General features: G+C 44.1%; 1 long non-coding RNA gene across 1 annotated transcript in view; it reads left to right on the forward strand.

The window, feature by feature from the left end:
- Positions 1-5,542: 5,542 nt before the first annotated feature.
- LOC132810756 (uncharacterized) overlaps positions 5,543-23,782 on the forward strand; it is a 39,325-nt gene continuing 21,085 nt past the window's right edge. The window contains exons 1-2 of the long non-coding RNA XR_009643066.1: positions 5,543-5,628; positions 19,670-19,788. This is a non-coding gene — a long non-coding RNA (uncharacterized LOC132810756). The remainder of the gene's footprint in view (positions 5,629-19,669; positions 19,789-23,782) is intronic.

Raw genomic sequence — 23,782 nt, forward strand, 5'->3', positions numbered from 1 at the left:
TATTGGTGTGAGTATGAATGGCAGGATAGATACGGGGGTAGGAGTGGCTGTACCGAGGATACGGTTTATTTGAATTTTCAGAAACCTTTACACAAGTTTCAATAAGGGCTAAGGAGTAACTTGGGACAGAATAGGGCACCTTAAATATCAGGAGGTGGGTGAGAAATTAGACAAAATAGTGTCGTCAGAATTTACTGTGGAGAAAGACATGGAATCTCGGGAGCTTGGGGAAATAAATAGCGATGTCTTGGAAAGAATCCTCACCAGAGAAGAGAAAGTGTTGGAATCTTAAAACAATTAAAGGTTAATTAATCCTCAGTAGCTCATTAGGTCTACCTTGAATATTCATGAGATTGCATTGTCCCTAACAGAGAAATTTATATTATCAACAGAAACAATGAGTTACTGGAAGAGTGGAGAGTGGCAAATGCTATTCCATCACTTTAGGTCTGCAGGGAAAAGCCAGGAAATCACAGCCCAGTGAGCCAGTGCTGGGTAAGTTGTTGGAGGAGAAAGGAGCTACATATATTTGGAAAGGCAAGGGCTGATTCGAGATATTCAGCATGGCTTTGTGAGTGGAAAACCATGTTTCACAAACTGGATTGACTCTTCGAGGAGGTGGCCAAGAGATAGATGAAGGCAGAGCAGTCAGCGTTGTCTACATGGATTTCAGCAAAGCATTTGACAAGGTTCCAAGGGATGTAGAACATCTAGTCAAGAGGAAGAAGGAAGCTGACATAAGGTTGAGGAACCAAGGATCAGAAGGAGGGCTCTAGAGAGTTACATGGGCCAGCACGGTGGCTTAGTGGTTAGCACTGCTGCTTCATAGCACCAGGGACGCGATTACAATTCCAGCCCCGGGCGACTGTCTGTGTGGAGTTTGCACATTCTCTCCATGTCTGTGTGGGTTTCCGACAGGTGCTCCGGTTTTCACCCACAGCCCAAAGATGTGAATCAGCCATGCGTTATTCAAGAAAGGGAATGGAGATAATCCTTTGAATCACAGACCTGTCAGTCTTCTCTCTGTGATGTGCAGATTATTGGAGAGGATTCTGAGAGACGGGATTTGTGATTCCTTGGAAAACCATAGTTTGATTAGGGATAGTCAGCATGGCTCTGTAAGGGACAGGTCATGCCTCACAAATCTTATTGAATCCTTTAAAAATGTGACAAAACACATTTATGACTCATTGAGGAAGTACAGAGCATGGGGTACATGGAAATCTGTCTGTCTGGATACAGAATTCCTGGCCCATAGAAGACAGAGAGTGGTGACAGATGGAAAGCATTCAGCCTGGAGCTCGGTGACCAGTGGTTTTCTGCACGGAGAGGTTACAGGACCTCTGCTCTTTGTGAGTTTATAAATGACTTGGATGTGTGAGTGAAAGAGTTGGTTAGTAACTTTGCCAATGAGATGAAGGTTGGTGGAGTGGTGAATAGTGTGGAGGACTGTTGGAGGTTGCAACGGGACATTGACAGGATGTAGAGCTGGGCTGAGAAGTGGCAGATAGAGTCAAATCTGGAAAAGTGTGAAGTGTTGCATTTTGGAAGGTGAGACTTGAATGCAGAATACAGAGATAAAGGAAGAATACTGGATAGTGTGGAGGAACAGATGGATCTTGGATTTCATGACCAGAGATCCATCAGATTTGCCACCAAGCTGATAGTGTTGTTAAGAAAGAATATGTTGTATTGGCTTTCATTAGCTGTGGGATTGAGTTTTAAAGCCATGAGGTTATGCTGCAGCTCTATACAGCCCTGTTTAGATGCCAATTAGAATACTTTGTTCAGTTTTGATCCGTTCATTACAGGAAGGATGTGGAAGCTTTAGAGAGGATAAAGAGGAGATTTACCAGGATGCTGCCTGAACTGGAGGGCATGTCTTATGAAGAAAGGTTGAGGGAGCTAAGGCTTTTCTCATTGGAGTGAAGAAGAGTGTGGTGTGATTTGATAGAAGTGAACAAGATGGTGTGAGGCATAGATGGAGTGAATATTGAGAGACCTCTTTATCCCATGGTATACATGGTACCAGGGGGCATAATTGTAAGGTGATTGGAGGATGGGTAAGAGGAGATTTCAGATGTAGGTCCTTTAAATAGAGAGTGGTGAATTGGTGGAATGGGACATTTAACAGACTCTTGGATAGGCACATGGATGGTAGCAAAATGAAGGGTATGTAGGTTAGTTTGATCTTACAGTCGGGTAAAAGATGGGCATGGCATCATGACCAAAGGGTCTTGTGCTGTACTGTTCTGTGTTCTACGTTCTGTATGGTAAACTGGGTAATAAACTCAGATCAATGTAGAAGGATATTGCATTCAGGAGGAGCTAGTCAACTGGATACAAAATTGGGCTTGTTGTTTTTCTGACTGGAGACATGTCACCAGCGGTGGAGTGGGTTCCCTGTTGTTTGTCATTTGGATAAATGGTTTGGATGGGAATATTGGTTTCCTTGTAAGTAAGTGTTTCGGGTGACACTGAAATTGGTGGTAAAGTGGACAGTGAAGAAGGTTATCTATGATACAACATGATGAACAGTAATACTGGGATAGTGGGCTGAAGAATATTCGATGGAGTTTAATAAGATAAACGTGAAGTGTTGCATTGTTGTGAAACAAACCAGGGTGGGACTTGTACAGTTAATGTTCGGGCCATGGGTAGTGATGTCAGTCAGTGACCCAGGGATGCAGGTACACAGTTCTTTGTAAGTGCTTTCACAGGTAGATAGGTTGGTGAAGCAGGCGTTTGGGGTGGTTACCTTCTTTGGGCAGAGCATTGAGAGTAAGAGTTGGGATGTCATGTTGTGGCAGTACACAAAAGCATTGTTGACCACTAGGAAGTACTCATCTGGTTCACTTACGTCCTTTAGAGAAGAACAACTGACATTCTAACCTGGTCTGGCCTGCACGGGACACCAGACCCACAGCAATATGGCTGACTCTGTGCTATACTCTGGGTAATTAGCAGTGGGGCAAAGAATGTTAGTCCAAGCAGTGACATCCTCATCCCAAAATGAATAAATAAAAATACATTTGTCCCTCCCTACCTCTGCAAACCCCTCCAGCTGCACCAATTCGTACTGGCTTTGTAACACCGTTCAGACCCTGACCACTCTCTGTAACACTCTCACCACCTCCAGCACCTTCAGCTCTCCCGGTTCCTGTTGTGACATAAAACCTTGACAATTTTTCCCTCTTCCATCAGATCTCCTCCTGCGAGCAGACCTTTTGCAATCCCTTTGAAACTTACTCCTAAAACATCCTCTCACTTCAGGATTTTAAGTACTTTTTGGTGATCCTCTAAGCCCGATAATCTAACATGATCATTTTTACTTGAGTGAGGGACCGATGGGGATTTCTTGCTGAGGATTTGTCTGTTTCAATGGAATGTCCTTTTGTTTAGTGATTTACACTGTTCCTTCAAATGTTTTCCACTGCTCATTTACCGGCACATATTTCAGTCTGTTTAGCCTATTTACCTTGGTCAGTTCTCCTCTCAAACTCATGTTATTGGTTATTTTTGTTTCTAGTTGTAGCTTGTCCTTTCTGTGATTCACTTTAAAACTTTATATTTCTTTAAACTGAACTTTATCACAATTTCCCAAAGGATCTCTGCAGGTGACATTCCTCATTCACTAAGTTTCATTACAAGGTCGCTCTGCGATACTTATGTCCCTTAACAGTTGCACAATGTGTTTTCCAAGTAAACATTGAGAAAAAAAATAACCAAACTCCTCTTCCAATATCACTGTTGTCAGTGTGACTGTCCCACATTTTCTGAATATTGATGTTTCCCAAAATTATCACATTGTGTTTGTTAAAAAAATTCCAATGAGTTCCTGTTTAATGCAGTAATGAGCAATGGAATGCTGTTTGGTGGCTAAAACTGTTCTGCTGCTTGTGTCCTTGGCAAGTAGTAGCCAGAATTTACATTCAGACTGACTCTACTTCATGATCTGATGCCAAATGCTTTCTCTGTAATGCCTTTCTTACCCATTATTGTTCGTGTTGCCCACTTGGCCTGAGTTTCCGCAAGGTTGTGATCCATTGAATATTTATATCCACCTTTTCTTCACCCTGTAACCACATCTCTCTGGTGTCTAAATCTCTTTTATCTCAGTGTCACAAATACATCTGCCTTATTGATAAGACTTCGCCCATTAAAAAAAAACATAATTTACTCTTTCGCACAATTTTTTATCACAAACCTATTCACTGATGTACAATTTTAGTTAAACTCTGCCCCATCCTGTTCCTTTCTGCTTGTCTTCAGCCACATTTCCATGTTGCTCCCATACTTCACCTTTTCTCTTTGGATTTGGAAAGCTCCTTTCACCCGAACCCTGTCCCTGCATCCTCTCTGTCAGTTTAAAGCCCTGTCCATAAACCTACTGACATGATTGGCCAGGACACTGGTCCCAGCACGGTTCCAGTAGGACTATCCTAATGGATTTTTTTATAAATCAGGTCGGGGATGTGGGTGTCTCTGGCTGACCAGCCTTTATTTCCTATCCCTATCTGCCCATGAGCTGAATAGCTTGCTCGGCCATTTCAGAGGGCATTTGAGAGGCAAACACATTGCTGTGGGTACGTCGTGCAGACCACGTGAGGATGATCAGATCTCGTTGTCGAAAGGGCAAGTGGGCGCCACGGGGTGGCTCAGTGATTAGCACTCCTGCCTCACAGCACCAGGGTCCCAGGTTCGATTCCAGCCCCGGACGACTGTGTAGAGTTTGCACATTCTCCCCGTGTCTGCGTGAATTGCCTCCAGATGCTCCGGTTTCCTCCCACAGTCCAAAGCCGTCAGGCGAATTGGCCATGCTAAATTGTCCATAATGTTAGGTGTATTAAGTCGAGGGAGATGGGTCTGAGTGGGTTATTCTTTCGAGGGATGGCGTGGACTGGTTGGGTCGAAAGGCCTGTTTCCACACTGGAGGGAATCTAATCTAAGGGATTATGATTTTTGTACATCAGCAATGGTTTCATATTTGTTTATGGATTGTTAATTGCTATTTTTAAAATTATTGATTTTAAATTCCACCATATCTTATGATGGGATTCAAACCTGCCTCCCCTGAGCACTGGCTGAGGTTTTGGACAAATGCGCTAACAATAATGTTACTGGGTCATCACTTCACCTGCTCACTGGTTGCTCATCCCTGAGCACTGATACATGAAGCTAAACCCATTCTTCCAACATGATTGTGTGATCCTGAAGTCTTCCAGCACTCCGGTGATATCACTTAGTCTCTCCCCATATGGTATCCCTCCCTGTGTGGGTCTAATTGCTGCCTCTGTCAGTGTCTCTCACTCTTGCAGCTACTCCAGATCCTGAGCTAACAGAATTCTCCACTCCAGAGAGACGCAACAGCACAGGCCAGGGATGGAGCTTGGGATTTTCCAGATATCTGTGGGGTTCATTTCCATTCTCCTTGTGTAACCCTCACTGCATCAGTCTAATTTCCCATTCTGTCTATTTCTCTGTCTCCTGTAGGTAGTCAGGAAGTTCCTGACTCAATAGACTTCCCAACTGCTGTGTGTCTCATTCATCAACTCATTGAAGTTGGTTGGTCAGCCAGAGAGACAAAGGGCAGGGAGATCTGGAGCCTTCAATAAATCCTGCAGTGAGGTAAAATCACTCTCAGTGCACAGAGCAGGGAGCAATGGGAGGGCTGCAAACATTGGCTAACAATACATGATATAGATACAGTGCTGCGTGGGGAGCACAGTATAGACACACCCCATGCTCAATCACCACATCTACTTTAACTTAAATTGCACTGAGACAGCATCAGGAGTTCAGAGTTATCAATCCAGGCCTGCGATGTCTTAGTGAGCATCAGGACAACAGAGGGGAGAGTAGGCCTCCGACGAGATGTTGTGAATACTGCCTGGGATCTTTCTGTTCTGTGTTCTCCCTCCAACACCGTACTAAGACTCACTACTCTGCAACACTATATCTGTGACATGGCTTGTGCACCAGTGTCTTCAGTCATTTTTCACTCCTACAATAGTCCCTGTCCCTGTAACCTCCTCCATTCCCGATCGTCCCTCCACATATTTGAAATGTACTGCATTCCATACTAATATCCCTATCGCTGTAACTTGCTTCAGTGTCTACAACATGCCTTATTTTGGTACATTAATCCTCTTTAACTGGATACAGAGTGATACAGCATGGAAACAGAACCTGTGGTCCAACTCCTCAATGCTGCCCATGTTACCTAAACTGAACGAATCTCATTTGCCTGCATTTGGCCCTTATCTCTTCAAACCTTCTCCTCTCCATGTACCGCCCAAATGTCTGTTCCATGCTGTAATTGTTCTTGTTTCTCCCATGTGTCTGAGGCAGCCTCTTCCGTCTATGCACCATCCTCTGTGGATAATGTTCCCCCTCAGCTCCCTCTTTAAATCCTTGCTCTCTCACTTCCCGGTTATACCCTCGAATTTTGGTCTTACCTACTCTTGGTTATTCACCATTCTTAGGGTCACCCCATGGCCTCCTCTGCCCAAGGGAAATATTTAGGACAATGTTACAAATATCTCCAACGTATGTAACAAAGTGCTGGCCAATGACGGCAAATGTGCCAAATGTCGCTTTCCCCACCCTGTCCACCTGGTATGTCACTTCCGAGGAACAATGGGCGGCACGGTGGCACAGTGGTTAACTGCTGCCTCACAGCGCCTGTAGACCCGGGTTCAGTTCCCGACTCAGGCGACTGACTGTCTCTCTCTCTCTCTCTCTCCCACAGTCACAAAGATGTGCGGGTCAGGTGAATTGGCCAAGCTAAATTGGCCGTAGTGTTAGGTAAGGGGTAAATGTAGGGGTATGGGTGGGTTGCCCTTCGGCGGGTCGGTGTAGACTTGTTGGGCCGAAGGGCCTGTTTCCACACTGTAAGTCTAATCTAATCAAACAATGTAACTTGCACTCCCTGTTCTCTCTCTCTCTCTCTGTTCGACAACCCTGGCCAGAGCCCTTCCTTTAACTGTGTTAGTCCTCCCTGGTTTGTCTGAACAAAATCCAAAACCTGAATTAAACTCCATCTTTCATTCCCTGGTCCACTGGCCCAGTTGGTCAAGATCCCCTTTGATAACCGTATTTACTGCCCACTACACCATTAATTTGATCATCAACAAACTTTCGCACAATCACTCCTATATTTCAATTTATGTAGATGATGCGCATCAGTGGACCCAGCCCTGACCCTTTCTTCAAGAAAGGAATAAAACCTTATTCTTGTCCTAGAGCCATACAGCATGGAAACTGACCCTTCAGCTGATACCCACCATCATCTAAAACTCAACTCTTCCCAGCCCCCTGTTGCTGGCCCATATCACTCCAACTCTTCCCTATTCACCTGTTTATCCAAATATCTTTTCAATGTTGTAATTGTACCCACATCAACCCCTTTCTCAGGAAGTTCATTCCACACTCAAACCACCCTCGGTGTAGCAAATTGCCCCATATCTTTTTTTTGAACATCTCTCTCCTCTAACCTTAAAATGTGGCCCCTCCTCTTGAGACTCCCCCATCCTGAGGAAAAGGCAACTACCATTAAATGGATCTATATTCCTCATTTTTTTCATAAACCTTTATAGTATAATGTCTCAACCTCCAGGCTCAAGTGAAAAAAGACTCAGCCTATCCAGCCATTTTTCAGAACTCAAGCCTTCCATACCCAGCAATATCCTGGTAAATCTCTTCTGAACGCCCTGCAGCTTAATAATATCCTCCATGTTAACTGGGCGACTAGTACTGGACAGAGTATTGCAGAACAGGCCTTGCAAATGTCTGTGCAATCTCAACATGACGTCCCAAATACTACACTCAATGGACTGAGCAATAGTCAGGCATGCAAAGCACTGAGTTATGCATCCTCTGATGTGAGCTTCAAGAATTATGTACCTGAACCCGGTGGTCCGTCTGCTCTAAAACACTAACCGAGGCCTGAACATTAATTGTATAAGCTCTACCCTTCTTTGTTTTACAAAATGCATTACCTCGCATTTATTCAGATTGAATTCCATCTCTAGTTTTTCAGCCCATTCACTCACTTCATCAAGATCCCTTTGTAATCTCAGAAAACCTCCTTCACTGTCCATGATGCCACCCTCCAGCCTTCCAGCCCATCACACATGGCTGTCAGTAGTACACATACCTTTGCTAGGAGCTCCACAATTTCTTCCCTAGCATCCCACAGTTTCTTGTGATACACTTAATCAGGTTCTGGGACTTGTGATCGCTTTGTGTTTTAAAACCTTCAGCACCACCTCTTCTATAACATGCACCCTTTTCAAGTCATAGAAATATACAGCACAGAAACAGACCCTTTGGTCCCAAACTCTTCCAGGCTTACCAGAAGATATAAATACATCCATTCCCGTTTCCAGCATTGGGCCCATATACGTTTATGCCCATCCAGATACAATTACAACATTTAAAAGGTATCGGTCTCCATTACTTTCTCTCTCAGCTCATTCCATACACACACCACCATGTGTGTAAAGAAGCTGTCCCTTCAGTCCCTCTGTAAACCATTCACCTCTAACCTTAAACTTATGCCCTCTCGTTTTGGACTTCCCAACTTCTTGGAAAAGGCCTTGAATGCTTAGCCTATCCATGCTGCTCATGTTCATATAAACATCTATAAGGTCATCCCTCAGTCTCCGATTCTCCATTGACAGTAACCCCAGCTTATTCAGCAACAACCCTGGCAATGTCTTGTAAATTTTTTCTGAGCCGTTTCAAGTTTCACAACATCCTTCCTATAGCAGGGAGACTGGAATTGCAGAGGACTCCAATTGTGGTCTAACGTATTACTCTTGTTCCCTGAGTTCCCCAGTCTTTGTCCACAGTAAGTTCTGGAGTGAAAACACTGCTTAGGGTCTTAGCAAATATCCTGCAGTTCCACACATCGATGGCCTCATTGATCTTTAATGGACACTATTTTGTCCTGAGTTCCTTATGCACTCTTAATATACTGATACAATCACTTTTGGATTCCCCTTTCCTTCTCTGCTGAAGCTATTTCATTTAGCCTTTCTCCATTGCTGATCTCCACTCAAAGTGTATTCCTACAGCTCCTGTATATCCTCAGGGATTCCCTTGATCCAGCTGGCTATACCTGACATGTGTCCCTTTTCCTTGACCAGACCCTCAATAGACAGCCAGTGTTTCCGAATGCTGTCAGCATTGAGCTGCACACAAACAGGAAAAATGCTGGTGGTGATCGCTCAGTTTATCTCACTTTTAAAATATTCTCTCTTGCCAAACTTCCCTTTCCCTGTAAATAATTCCCTTCCCCAATCACATTTTGAAAGTTCCTGGCTAATACGATCAAGATTAATCAGGCCCCATTTTATAACTTGCACTTGTGGACCAGGTCTGTCGTTTTCCAAAGTTATTTTCAAACTACTAGAACTGTGGTCACTTTGGAAAAATGCTTTCCCACTCTCATCTCAGTCCCTTTCCCTACCTTGATTCCCAAGGGGAGGTCAGGTTTCACCCCTTTCTCTTTTCAGGCCATTTACATATTGATTGGGAGTTTTCTGGAACACAATTACCAAATTCACCCTTGCAAACGCTGAACACTGGCAGTCCCAGTCTAGGTTTGGAACGTTCAAAACCGTACCATAACAGCCCTATTATTATGGTTGATATTTAAGATGTCCCAACATATTTGTCCCTCAGTCTGCTACGGATTATTCGGGATCAGCAGTCAGATCGTATCAAAGTGATGGCCCATTCTTATCTCTCAGTTCGACTAACATAGCTTCACTGGGCGATCCCTCTCTAAGTACTGCTAAGATGATTCATGCAATCAAAACCCACTACCACGCGTCCTCTCTTGCCTCCCCTTCCTGTAGCATCTCTACCTCGAAACAATGAACTGCCAGTCCTGCCCCACCCTCAGCTGTGTTTCTGTAATAACTATAATATCCCAGTCCCATGTTCCAATCCGTGCTTTGAGTTCATCTTCCTTTGCTGTCAGGCCCCTTGTATTGAAATAAATGCAGTTTAATCATCAGATTTCCCCAATTTCCTCCATGAACTCCTGTAGGCCCGACAGCTGTCCACATTTCTGTAACCTCCTGTGGCTCTATGCTCTTCCATTCCTGTGAAAACACCTCCAGTCCCCACAATCCTCGCAGTCTTGTCATCTGCTCCAGATCAGACCATTGCTGTCTCTGTTACCTCATGCAACCTTAGCAACGCCTCCTATTTGTGTCACTTCATTCAGATCACACCCTCTCCCGCTCCCATCATAATCCTTGCTATTTAGAACATGGAATTGCACATTCCAGTGCAAGCCCTTCAGCCCTCAATATTGTACTGACCTTTTATCCTACTCTGAAGATGAAACGGACCTTCATACCTTACATTTTACTATCATTGATGTGCCTATCCAAGAGTTGCTTAGATGTCTGTCGTGTGTTTGAATCTACTACCATGGCTAGCAGTGCATTTCACGCACCCACCATACTCTGTGTAAATAAAATACCAGTTCCGTCCATGCCGACAGGATATCCCAACCCAATCTCGACCTACCTACCAGCACCTGGCCCGTATCCCTCTGATATCTAAGAGTTACCCTCCGCCAATTACCTTAAACTTATGTCCCCTTGTGGTAGCCATTTCGCCATGGGAAATAGTCTCTGGTTATCCACTCGATCTATGCCTCTCATTCCCTTGTACACCTCTATCATGTCACCATTCTTCCTTCTTCGCTCTGATCAGAAAAGCCCCAGCTTCCACAACCTACCTTCTATGGGCATGCCCTCTAGTCCAGGTTGCATCCTGCTCAATCTCCTCTGCACCGTCTTTAAAGCTTCCACATTCTTCGTGAAATGAAGCGAACAGAACGGTTCACAACATTCCAAGTGTGGTCTAACTGGGGTTCTGTAGAGCTGCAGCAAAACCTCGCATCTCTAAAACCCAATCCCCCTGCTAATGAAAGCCAAAACCCCATATACCTTCTTAACACCCTGTCAACTTGGCTGGTACAGGTCCCTTTGTTCCTGCACGCTGCTAAGAATCCTGCCTTTAACCATGTAAAGGTTTTCTGCAGAATCCTCCAATCTCAAACAATCCCTACCTTTGTAAGTTCCTCCAGTCCCGACAAACTCATAAACTGTGAAACCTCCTCAAGTCCCTATATTCCTAATGTCTGCAAAATCCTGCCGTCCTGATGTCCCTTCATATCTCTGTAACCCCACCATCCTCCACTGCCCTTCTGGAGATCATTGCAGACGAAGGAGGATTTGGAGAGTCTGGGCCATGTTACGAGGTATGAACCTGGAGGATTGTACAAATGTAGGAAAGGACTTGGGATCTGCAGGAGGTTGCGGGATTCATAGAACCTGCAGGATGAGACTGAGGATGGGTTGTGGAACCTGGAGGATATTATGATTTGAACCACAGGTAATTTTTGATTGGACCTTTCAGCCGATCTTAAAGTCATAGAGGCGGACAGCGTGGAAACAGATCCTTCAGTGAAACCCGTCTATGCCGAAAGGATATTCCAACCCAATCTAGTCCCACCTGCTAGTACCTGGCCTATATCCCTCCAAACTCTTTCTATTCATATATCCATCCAAATGCTTCTTAAATGTTGCCATTGTACCATCTGTAAGATCGGCTGAAATATCCAATCAAAAATTACCTCTAGTTCAAATTATAACATCCTCCAGGTTCCGCAATACATTCACGGTCCCATCCTGCAGGTCAGATATGCTAAGCCAGTGTAGTCCCACCTGCTAGCACCCGGCAAAATATTCATTTAGTATCTCCCACATTTTCTGTGGCTCCACACAAAGGCCGCTTTGCTGACATTTGAGGGGCACTATTCTCTCCCTAGTTACTCTTTGTCCTTAATACATTTGTAAAAAACCCTTTGGATTCTCCATAATTCTATTTGCCAGAGCTATCTCATGTCCCTGTTTTGCCCTCCTAATCTCCCTCTGAAGTATACTCCTACTTTCTTTACACTCTTCCAAGGATTCACTCGATCTATCCTCTCTATACCTGACATATGCTTCCTCCTTTTTCTTAACTCAACCCTCAATTTCTTTAGTCATCCAGCATTCCCTATACCTACCAGCCTTTCCTTTCACCTTGACAGGAATATACTTTCTCTGGATTCTTGTTATCTTTTCTGAAGGCTTCCCGTTTTCCTGCCATCCCTTTACCTGTGAACATCTGTCTCCAAACAGCATTCGAAAGTTCTTGCTTAATACCGTCAAAATTGACCTTTCTCCAATTTAGAACTTTATCTTTTAGATCTTATCTATCCTTTTCCATCACTATTTTGAAATTAATAGAATTATAGTTGCTGGCCCCAAAGTGATCACCCACTCACACCTCAGCCACTTGCCCTGTCTTATTTCCCAAGAGTAGGTCAAGTTTTACACCTTCTCTAGAAGGTACATACACATACTGAATCAGACAATTGTCTTGTACACACGTAAGAAATGCATCTCCATCTAAACCTTTAACACTATGGCAATCCCAGTCGATATTTGGAAAGTTAAAATCCCCTACGATAATTACCCTATGATTCTTAAAGAAAGCTGAGTTCACCTGACAAGTTTGTTTCTCAATTTCCCTCTGACTATTGTGCATCTATAATACAATTCGAACATGGTGATCACCCTTTTGTTATTTCTCAGTTCCACCCAAATAACGTCCCTGGATGTAGTTCCGGGAATATCCTCCCTCAGAACAGCTGTAATGCTATCCCTTATCCAAAAGGCCACTCCCCCTCCTCTCTTGCCTCCCTTTCTATCCTTCCTGTAGCATTTGTATCCTAGAACATTAAGCTACAAGTCCTTCCATCCTTGAGCCATGCTTCTTAATTGCTATGAGATCCCAGTCCCATGTTCCTAACCATGCCCTGAGTTCATCTTCCTTTCCTGTTCGGCCCCTTGCATTTAAATAAATGCAGTTTAATTTATTAGTCCTACCTTGTCCCTGCCTGTCCTGACTGTTTGACTCACTTGCGTTCTCAGCTGTACCTGTCTCAGATCGACCTCCCAAAATCCTCCCTGTGTTTGTTACCACGTCCCATCCCTACATTCCTCCAGATCCGTGTAAAGTCCACCCATTCCTAAAACTTTCCCTGTATCTGTCACCTGTTCTAGCTTCCACAACCCTCCCTATCTCTGTAAGACACACCCCATCCCAGTTACTACAGCCCGCTGTATCACTAAATGCCAGTAGTCACTATAATATCAGAGTAAGTGTGAAAGCAGGAATACTGTACTGGGTTACATGATCAGTCATGATCATATTGAATGGTGGGACCGACTCTGTGGTCAAATGTCCGATACCTGCTCTTCTTTCCTGTGCTTCTCTATAAACTTATTATCTCCATAACCTCCTTCAGTCCCCACAGCCCTCCCTATCTCTGTAAATTCCTTCAGTCCCCATAACTCTTCCTATCCATGTAAGCTGAATTCTTCCCCACAAACCTCCATAACTCCATAACCTCCAAAAGTCCCCACAATCCTCCCTATCTCCACAATCTCATCCAGACCCAACGACCCTCCCATTCAGAGTAACCTCCTTCTATCTTAGTGGGAGCAGCACGGTTGCACAGTGGTTATCACTGCTGCCTCACAGCGCCAGAGTCCCAGGTTCATTTGCCGCCTCAGACGACTGCCTGGATTGAGTTTGCACATTCTCCCCGTGTCTGCGTGTGTTTCCTCCGGGTGCTCCGGTTTCCTCCCACAGACCAAAAATGTGGAAGTCAGGTGAAGTTGCCATGGTAAATTGCCCATAGTGTTAGGTGCATGGATAAACTAGGGGAATGGGTCTGGTTGGGTGTGCTACGGCGGGTTAGTGTGGACTTGTTGGGCCGATGGGCCTGTTTCCACACTGTAAGTAATCTAATCCTCATGATCTTCCTGATCTGTGCAACCTCCTTCAGTCCCAACAGCCCTCCATGTCTCTTTGGCCTCTTTCAGGCCCTACAGCACTCCCTATCTCCTTCTTCAGTCACCACTGCACTCTCTGTGTCCATAATCTCATTCAGTCCATACATCACTCCCAATCTCATACTGTTCTTCAGTCACCACGACCCTCCCTATTTCCAAAACCTCTATTACCTGTTGACCCTGTAAGCTACCTTTTTCAAATTGATAAGCAAGAACTCCCATTACCCTTTCTGCTGTCAGTCTGAAACCAAATAGTTTTACCCTGACAGTAAATCGGGTGCTGAAATGTGTTTGAAATGATATGTCAATAAACAATAACTGGACCCTTAGAAACACATTTAATAAAAAGAGAATGTGGTTTTGAGCCTGTTGGATTGTATTTTTATTGGTGTGAGTATAAATGACAGAATAGATACGGCTGTAGGAGTGGCTGTACCGAGGATACGGTTTATTTAAATTTTCAGAAACCTTTTACACAAGTTTCAATAAGGGCTGAGGACTAAGTTGGTAGAAAATAGGAGATGGGTTCGATATTAGACAAAGTAGTGTTGTCAGTATTTACTGTGGAGAAAGACATGGAAGCTCGCGATCTTCGGGAAATAAATAGTGATGTCTTGGAAAGAATCCACACCAGAGAAGAGAAAGTGCTGGAATCTTAAAACAAATAAAGGTAGATCAATCCTCAGTAGCTCATTATGTCTATCCTCGAATATTGTGGGAAGCTAGGGAAGAGATTGCAGTGTCCCCGACAAGGATAAGTATATTATCAACAGACACAATGAGTGACTGGAAGACTGGAGGGCGGCTAATGCTGTTCCATCACTTAAGGTCTGCAGGGAAAAGCCAGGAAATTACAGTCCCGTGAGCCCAGTGATGGTGAAGTTGTTGGAGAAGATTCTGAGAGAAAGGAACTATATACATTTGGAAAGTCAAGGGCTGATTAGAGAGAGTCAGCATGGCTTTGTGAGTGGGAAACCGTGTTTCACAAACCGGATTGACTCTTTTGAGGAGTTGATCAACAGATAGTTAAAGGCAGAGTGGTCAACGTTATCTCTATGGACTTCAGCAAAGCATTTGCCAAGAGTCCAAGCGATGTAGAACATCTAATCAAGAGGAAGAAGGAAGATAACTTAATGTTGAGGAACCAAGGATCAGAAGCAGGGCTCTAGAGAGTTACATGGGGCAGTACGATGGCTCAGTGGTTAGCACTGCTGCCTCATAGCACCAGGGACACGATTTAGATTCCAGCCCCTGCTGGCTCTGCGGAGGTTGTACATTCTGTCCATGTCTGCATGGGATTCCGACTGGTGCTTCGGTTTCCAAAGATGAGCAGGTTAGGTGAATCAGCCACGCATTGTTCAAGAAAGGGAATAGAGATAATCCTAGGAACTATAGACCTGTCAGTCTTCTGTCTGTGATGTGCAGATTATTGGAGAGGACTCTGAGAGACAGGATTCATGATTCCTTGGAAAACCATAGTTTGATTACAGAGAATCAGCATGGCTTAGTAAGGGACCGTTCATGCCTCACAAATCTTATTGAATTCTTTGAGAATGTGACAAAACACATTTATGGCTCATTGGGAAAGTACAGAGCATGAGATACAGGGAAACCTGTCTGTCTGGATACAGAATTCCTGGCCCATAGAAGACAGAGGGTGATGACAGATGGAAATCATTCAGCGTGGAGCTCGTGACCAGTGGTTTTCTGCAGGGAGAGGTTACAGGAGCTCTGCTCTTTGTGATTTTATGAATGACTTGCATGTGTGAGTGGAAGAGTGGGTTAGTAAGTTTTCCAGTTATATGAAGGTTGGTGGAGAGGTGAATATTGTGGATGTCTGTTGGTTGTTTCAATGGGACATTGTCAGGATGTAGAGCTGGGCGGAGAAGTGGCAGATGAAGTCAAATCAGGAAAAGTGTGAAGTGACTCGTTTTGCAGAATACAGTGGTAAAGGCAGAATACTGGTTAGTGTGGAGGAACAGATGGATCTTGGATTTCATGGCCAGAGATCCGTCAAAGTTGTCACACAAGGTGATAATGTTGTTAAGAAGGAATATGTTGTGTTGGCTTTCATGAGCTGGGGGATTGAGTTTTAAAGCCATGAGGTTATGCTGCAGCTCTAGAGAGCCCTGTTTAGACCACACTTAGAATATTGTATTCTGTTCTGATCCCCTCATTACAGGAAGGATGCGGAAGCTCGAGAGAGGGTAAAAAGAAAATTTGTCAGGATACTGCCTGGACTGGAGAGCATGTCGCATGAGGAAATGTTGAGGGAGCTAAAGCGTTTCTCATTGGCGTGAAGAAGGGGACAGGGCGACTTGGTAGAGGTGAACAGGCTGGTGTGAGGCATAGATAGAGTGAATAGTGAGAGACCTCTTTATTCCATGGTATACATGGTACAAGGGGGCATTATTGTAAGGTGATTGGAGGATGGGGAAGGGGAGATTTCAGATGTAGGTTCTTTGCACATGAAGTGGTGGGAGGGTGTAACAGATCCTTGGATAGGCACATGGATGGTAGCAAAATGATATGTATGGAAGTTTGATCTTATAGTTGGATAAAATGTTGGCATGGCATCATGGCCGAAGGGTCTTGTGCTGTACTGTTCTGTGTTCTACGTTCTGTTTGGTAAACTGATTAATAAGCTCAAATCAATGTAAAAGGATGTGACATTCAGGAGGAGCTAGTCAACTGGATGCAAAATTGGCTTGATGGTAGGAGACAGAGGGTGATGGGAGACATGTTTTTTCTGACTGGAGGCATGTGACCCGCGGGGTAGTGGGTCCACTGCTGTTTGTCATTTGGATAAATGTTTTGGATTGGAATATTGGTTTCCTGGTAAGTAAGCTTCTTGGGTGACATTGACATTGGTGGTAAAGTGGACAGTGATGAAGGTTATCTGTGATACAACAGGATTAACAGTACTGCTGGGATAGTTGGATGAAGAATAGCAGATGGAGTTTAATTAGATAAACGCAAACTGTTCCATTTTGGTGAAACAAACCAGGGTTGGCCCTATACAGTTAATATTCGGGCCCTGGCTGGTGTTGTCAGTCAGAGACACAGGGATTCAGGTACACAGTTCTTTGAAAGAGGTGTCACAGTAAGATAGGCTGGTGAAGCAGGCGTTTGGGATGGTTCCATTCATTGGGCAGAGCATTGAGAGTAGGATTTGGGATGTCAAGATGCTGCCTGACCTGCTGTGCTTTTACAGCACCACTATAATCTAGACTCTGTTTTCCAGCATCTGCAGCCCTTGTTATTACCATGTTACATCTGTACAAGACACGGGTGAGGTCACCGAAAAAGTATTGCTGATCTGTAGGAAGAACTCATCAGGTTGACTGACCTCCTTTAGTGAAGGACATCTGACATTCTAACCTGCTATGACCGACATGTGACTCCAGACCCAAAGCAAAATGTCTGACTCTGTGCTATCCTCTGGGCAATTCGCAGTGGGACAAAGAATGCTGGTCCAATCAGTGACACCCAAAACCCATTAATGACTAAATTAAAATACATATGTCCCTCCCTATCTCTGCAAACCCCTCCATCTTCAACAATCCCTATTGGCTTTGTAACACCGTTCAGGCCCTGACCACTCTCTGTAACACTCGCACCAACTCCAACACCTTCACCTCTCCCTGTTCCTGTCGTGTCATTAAATCCTGATCATGATTCCCCTTCCCACTGCCCTCCTGCTGCTAGCAGACCCTTTGCAATCCCTCTAACACTTACTCCACAAATTTTCTCTTACTTCAGGATTTTAAGAACGTTTTGATGATCTTCTATTATGATCCATTTTAACCTGAATGGGAATTTCTTGCTGAGTTTTGATCTGTTTCAATGGAATGTCCTTTTGTTGAGTATGTTTCACTGTCTCTTTAAATGTTTTCCACTGTTCATTTACAGACACGTATTTCAGTTTGTTCAGCCTGTTTATCATGGTCAGTTCTCCTCTCATCCTCATGTAACTGGCTATTTTTGTTTCTAGTTGTAATTTTTCCTTCCTGTGATTCACATTAAAACTTTATATTTCTTTAAACATGACATTATCAAAATTTCCCGGAGGATCTCTCCAGGTGACATTACTCAGTCACTAAGCTTCATCACACATCAGTTGATTTGAGATAGTTATGTTGTCGCCAGTTTCACAATGTGTTTCAAAGAAGCACTGAAAAAAAATCTCCCAACTCCCCTTACAATGTCACTGTTGTCAGTGTAATTGGCAAGATTATGCAAACAGAAGAACGTGAGGACTGCAGATGCTGCAGACCAAAGTTGAAAAATGTGGTGCTGGCCAGGCAGCATCCGAGGAGCAGGAGAATCGACTATAGGAGATTATACGAATATTGAAGTTGCACTGAATTATCCCCAGGCCTTTGTTAAAAATTCCAATGATTTCCTGTTTAATGCAGTGATGAGCAATGAAATGTTGTTCGCTGGCTAAAACTGTTCTGCTGCTTGTGTCCTTGGCAAGTAGTAGCCAGAATTTACATTCAAACTGACACTACTTCATGATCTGCGGCCAAATGCTTTCTCTGTAATGCCTTTGTTACCCATTATTGTTAATATTGTCCATTTTGCCTGAGTTTGCACAAGTTTGTGAACCATTGAATATTTATGTTCACCATGCAGCTGTATCCATGTCTCTCTGCTATCTAAATCTCTTTTATCTCTGAGTCTTAAATCCATCTACCTTATTGCAGCGACGTTGTCCATTCAAAAAAAACCCTACTCTTTCCTATAATTTCCCGTCAAAACTGTATTCGCTGATGTACAATTTTAGTTAAACTTGGTCCCACCGTGTTACTTTCTGCTTGTCTTCAGTCACATCTCCATGCTGATCAGATGCGTCTCCTTTTCTATTTGGATATGGAAAGCTCCTTTCACCTGAACCCTGTTCCTGCATCCTCTCTGTCAGTTTAAAGCCCTGTCCATAACCTACCGACATGACTGGCCAAGACACCGGTCCCAGCACGGTTCCAGTGGGATCATCCTAATGGATTATTTTTTAAATCAGGTATGGGATGTGGATGCCTTTGGCTGACCAGCCCTTCTTGCCTATCCCTTGCTGTCCTTGAGCTGACTAACTTGCTCAGCCATTTCAGGGGATAATTGAGAGGCAACCACTTTGCTGTGGGGATGTCATGCAGATCACGTCAGGATGGGCAGATGTCTTTCCCGAAAGGAGAAGTGTTTGGATTTGTTGTACATCAACAATGATCTCATACTTATTTGTGGTTTGTTAATCACTATTTTTAAACTAATTGATTTCAAATTACACCTTTTCTGATGAGGGGAATCCAACTTGCCTCCCCTGAACATTAGCTGAGATTTGGGATGCATGCTTTAGCAATAATACCACAAGGCCATCACTTCACCTGCACACAGGTTGCTCACTTGGGACCGGTTATTCCAGTGCACCATGGAGCAAAACGCGTTCTTCCAACACAATTATGTGATCCTGTTATCTTCCAGCGCTCTGGTGATATCATTTATTATCTCGTTTTCTCTCTCTCTCTCTCTCTCTCTCGCTTTCTCTCACTCTCTCTCGATTGCAGCTACATCAGATCCTGAGCTAACAGAATTCTCTATTCCAGAGAGACGAAGCAGCACATGCCAGGGATGGAAACTTGGATTTTCCAGATGTCTGTGGTGGTACTCAGTGCCATTTTTAATCCTCACTGCATCAGTCTAATTTCCCATTTTGTCCATTCCTCTATCTCCTCTAGGTACTCAATTAACTTCCCAGCTGCTGGGTGTCTCGTCCATCACCACATTGAAGATGGTTGGTCAGCCAGAGAGACAAAGGGCAGGGAGATCTAGAGCCTTCAATAAATCCTGCAGTGAGGTAAGATCACTCACAGTGCACAGAGCAGAGATCAAAGAGAGGGCTATAAATATCAGCTAACAAGACATGACATAGATACAGTTCAGGAGGGGGAGCACAGTACACACACCCCCCTGGCCCAATCACCACTCCTAATGTAAGATCTGTTGTACTAAGACTCACTACTCTGCAACAGTGTATCTATGGCATGTCTTGTGCACCAGTGTCTTCAATAATGTGTAACTCCTATAACAGATCCTATCTTTGTAACCTCCTCCTAGCCCAATAGTCCCTCCACATATTTGAAATGTACTGAATTCCAGACTACCATCTCTATCGATGTAACTTGCTTAAGTGTCCACAACATGTCTTATCTCGGTAGTCTCCTCCTCCAATAACTGGAGACAGAGTCATGCAGTACGGAAACTATTCCTTCAATCCAACTAATCCATGCTGACCAAAGTCCATGAATGAGTCACATTTCCCTGCATTTGACCCAAATCCCAGAAACCTTCTCCTCCCCATGTACCTGCCCAACTTTTCCATGTTGTAATTGTACTTTTCTCTACCACTTCCCCGGAAACTCATCCCATACTTGCACCACCCTCTGTGCAGAAAATTTTCTCCTAACATCTCTTTTAAGTCTTTCCTCTCCAATGTCATATTTATGCACACTAGAACACAGAAGATGACAGCGCAATACAGGCCCTTCGGCCTTCGATTTTGGGCCAACGTGTGGAACCAATCTGCAGCCCATCGAACCAACACTATTCCAGTTCTTATCCATATGTCTATCCAATGACTGTTTAAATGCCCTTAAAGTTGGAGAGTCTACCACTGTTGCAGGCAATGCATTTCATGCCCCAACTATTCTGAGTAAAGAACCTACCTCTGGCATCTGTCCCATATCTATTTATTAATATTAATATCTATCTCAATTTAAAGCTATCCCCCCTCGTGCTAGGCATCGCCATCCAAGACAAAAGGCTCTCACTGTCCAACCCATCTCACCTGCAGATTTATCTTTTATGTCTCAATTAATTGACCTCAAACACATTCTCTTGTACAAAAAAGCTTAAAGTCCCTCAGCCTTTCCTCATAAGACCTTCCCTCCATGCCAGGTAACTTCCGAGTAAATCTCCTCTGAATCCTTTCCAAAGCTTACACATCCATCCTGTAATGCAGTGACCTGAACAAATGTGGCCACACCAGAGTTTTGTATAGCTGCAGCATGGTCTAATGGTTCCGAAACTCAATCCCTCTACCAATACAAGCTCACACACTGAATGGCTTCTTAGAAAATCCATAAACCTGGGTGGCAACTTTGAAGGATCTATGCACATGGATATAGAGATCTCTTTGTTCATCTACACTACCAACAATCTTACCATTATCGCAGTACTCTGTGTTCCTGTTACTCCCTCCAGAGTGAATCGCCTCATTTCTTTCCACATTCAACTCCATTTGCGAACTTTCAGTCCAGCTGTCTATCTATACCTTTCTGTAACCTACAGCATCCTTCGTCACTATCCACAACTCTACCGACCTTAGTGTCTTCTGCAAATTTACTAACCCATCCTTCAATGCCTTCGTTCAGGTCATTTATATAAATGACAGCAACAATGGACCTAAAACACATCCTGGCAGTACCCACCAGTAACTGAACTCCAGGATCGATATTTCCCATCAACCAATACTCTCTACCTTCTTTCAGTGAGCCACTTTCTGATCCAAACTGCTAAATCACCCACAATCCCATGCCTAGTATTATCGGCAAGAGCCTACCATGGGGAACCCTAGCAAATGCCTTATTGAAATATATATACACCACATCAACTGCTTTACCCTCATCCATCTCTTTGTTCACCTTCTTAAAGATCTCAATAAGGTTTGTGAGGCACGACCAACCCTACACAAAATCGTGTTGACTATCCCTAATCAACTTACTCATCTCCAGATGAATATAAATCCTATCCCTTCCAAGCCATTCCAACACTTTACCCAGAATCAAATTAAGACTCACACGTGTATAACTACCAGGATTGTCTCCACTCCCCTGCTTGGGATGGCACGGTGGCGCAGTGGTTAGCACTGCTGCCTCACTGTGCCAGAGACCCGGCTTCAGCCAACTGTCTGTGTGGAGTTTGCACATTCTCCCCGTGTCTGTGTGGATTTCCTCCGGGTGTTCCGGTTTCCTTCCACAGTCCAAAATGTGCAGGTTAGGTGAATTGGCCACTAAATTGCCCAGAGTGTTAGGTGAAGGAATAAATGTAAGGGAATGGGTCTGGGTGGGTTGCTCATCAGAGGGTCGGTGTGGACTTATTGGGCCGAAGGTCCTGTTTCCACACTGTAAGTAATCTATTCTAAGGGGGCAACATTTGCTCTCCTCCAACCTTCTGGCACTATTCCAGTAAACATTGACGACATAAACATCAAAGCCAAAGGCTTGGCAATCTCCTTCCTGGATTCCCCGTGAATCCGGGAATAAATCCCATTCGGCCTCGGGGATTTAACTATGTTTAGACTTTACAGACTTGCGAACATCTCCTCCTTCTGCACTTCGATCCAGTCCAGTTCAGGACCTAGGGCTTTCTCTACCTTTGTGTTCTAAGACCTCCAGCACCACCTATTCTGTAAAGAGAACTCTTTTGGAGCCATAAGTTTCTTTTTAACTGACTTGTCTGCAGTAATTTATGACATAAAAGGTTCATTTAGGGTCTCACCCATCTTCTGTGGCTCCATACATGGATGGCCTTATTGCTCTGTGTGGGGCCCTATTGTCTCTCTAGTCGCTTTTCGTATGTTTGTGCTGTCGAATGTCATTGCATTCTCCTTAACCTTATCTGCCAAAGTTATCTCATCCTCCCCTCCACCCCATGTTGCTTTCCAACTTGTCTGTCTTCTCCGTTTCTCTCAAACCCTCTAGTATCCATAACATCTTCGTCAATCCTTGCTCTATTTACAGTTTCAGTAAATGCTTCCTGAAGCAGGAGGATCAGAATTCTATGCAGTACTCCAACTGGGGACCCAGCAATGCCTTGTACAGCCCATCATGATGTACCATCTCAGGGACTCAATGCTCTGACCCATGACGGCAAGTGTGCCGAATGTCCCTTTCCCCACCATGTCCACCTGCGATGCCACTTCCAAGGAACAATGTAACTATATCCCTTGGTCTCTCTCTCTGTTCGATAACACTGCCCATGGCCCGACCATTAACTGTTAGTCCTCCTTAGTTTACCTTAACAAAATCCATCATCTTAAATGATGCATAACAGTGGACCCAGCACTGTTCCTTATGGCACACTGCTGGTCATAGACCTCCAGTCTACACAACAACCCTCTCCCACCACTCTGTTTCCTACTGTCAAGCCAATTTTGTATCCAGTTGTCTATCTCTCCCTGCTCCCATGTGATCTAACCTTACTAACAAGTTTTCCACGCTAAACCTTGTCCAAGGCCTTGCTATGGTCAGCATAAACACAGTCTCCTGTTATGTCTTCTATCTTCTTAGTCACGTCTTCAACAAACTCAGGCAAGTTTGTGAGACACTACTTGTGTACTTTGTGTCCCTAATCAACCCTTGCCTTTCGAAATGCACGTAACTCCTGTCCCTCAGAGACCCCTCCAACACCGTACGCCACACTAACATCAAGCCAATTGGTCTTTCGGTGCCTGGCTTTCCGTCGCAGCAGTGTTAAATACTGGCACAACATTAAACACCCTCCAGGCTTCCAGCTCATCACCCGTGGCTGTCACTGATATAAATACCTCTTTAAGGGGCACTTCTTCTTGAGTTTCCCCCGATGTCCTCGGATATACATGATTAGCTCCAGGGATTTGTCTTTTTTTAATGTGTTTTTAAAACTCCAGCTCCTCATTTTCTGATATGCAGAGTTTTTTGAAGACTTTATTTCCCTGACCTCCCCAGTCTTTAAGTACTGATGTGAAATTTTCGTTAAGGATCTCACCCATCTGCTGTGGTTCCACACATAGATTATCCCTTTGATCTTTA

This window comes from Hemiscyllium ocellatum, unplaced genomic scaffold (genome assembly GCF_020745735.1).
Source record: "Hemiscyllium ocellatum isolate sHemOce1 unplaced genomic scaffold, sHemOce1.pat.X.cur. scaffold_1892_pat_ctg1, whole genome shotgun sequence".
Lineage (NCBI taxonomy): Eukaryota > Metazoa > Chordata > Chondrichthyes > Orectolobiformes > Hemiscylliidae > Hemiscyllium > Hemiscyllium ocellatum.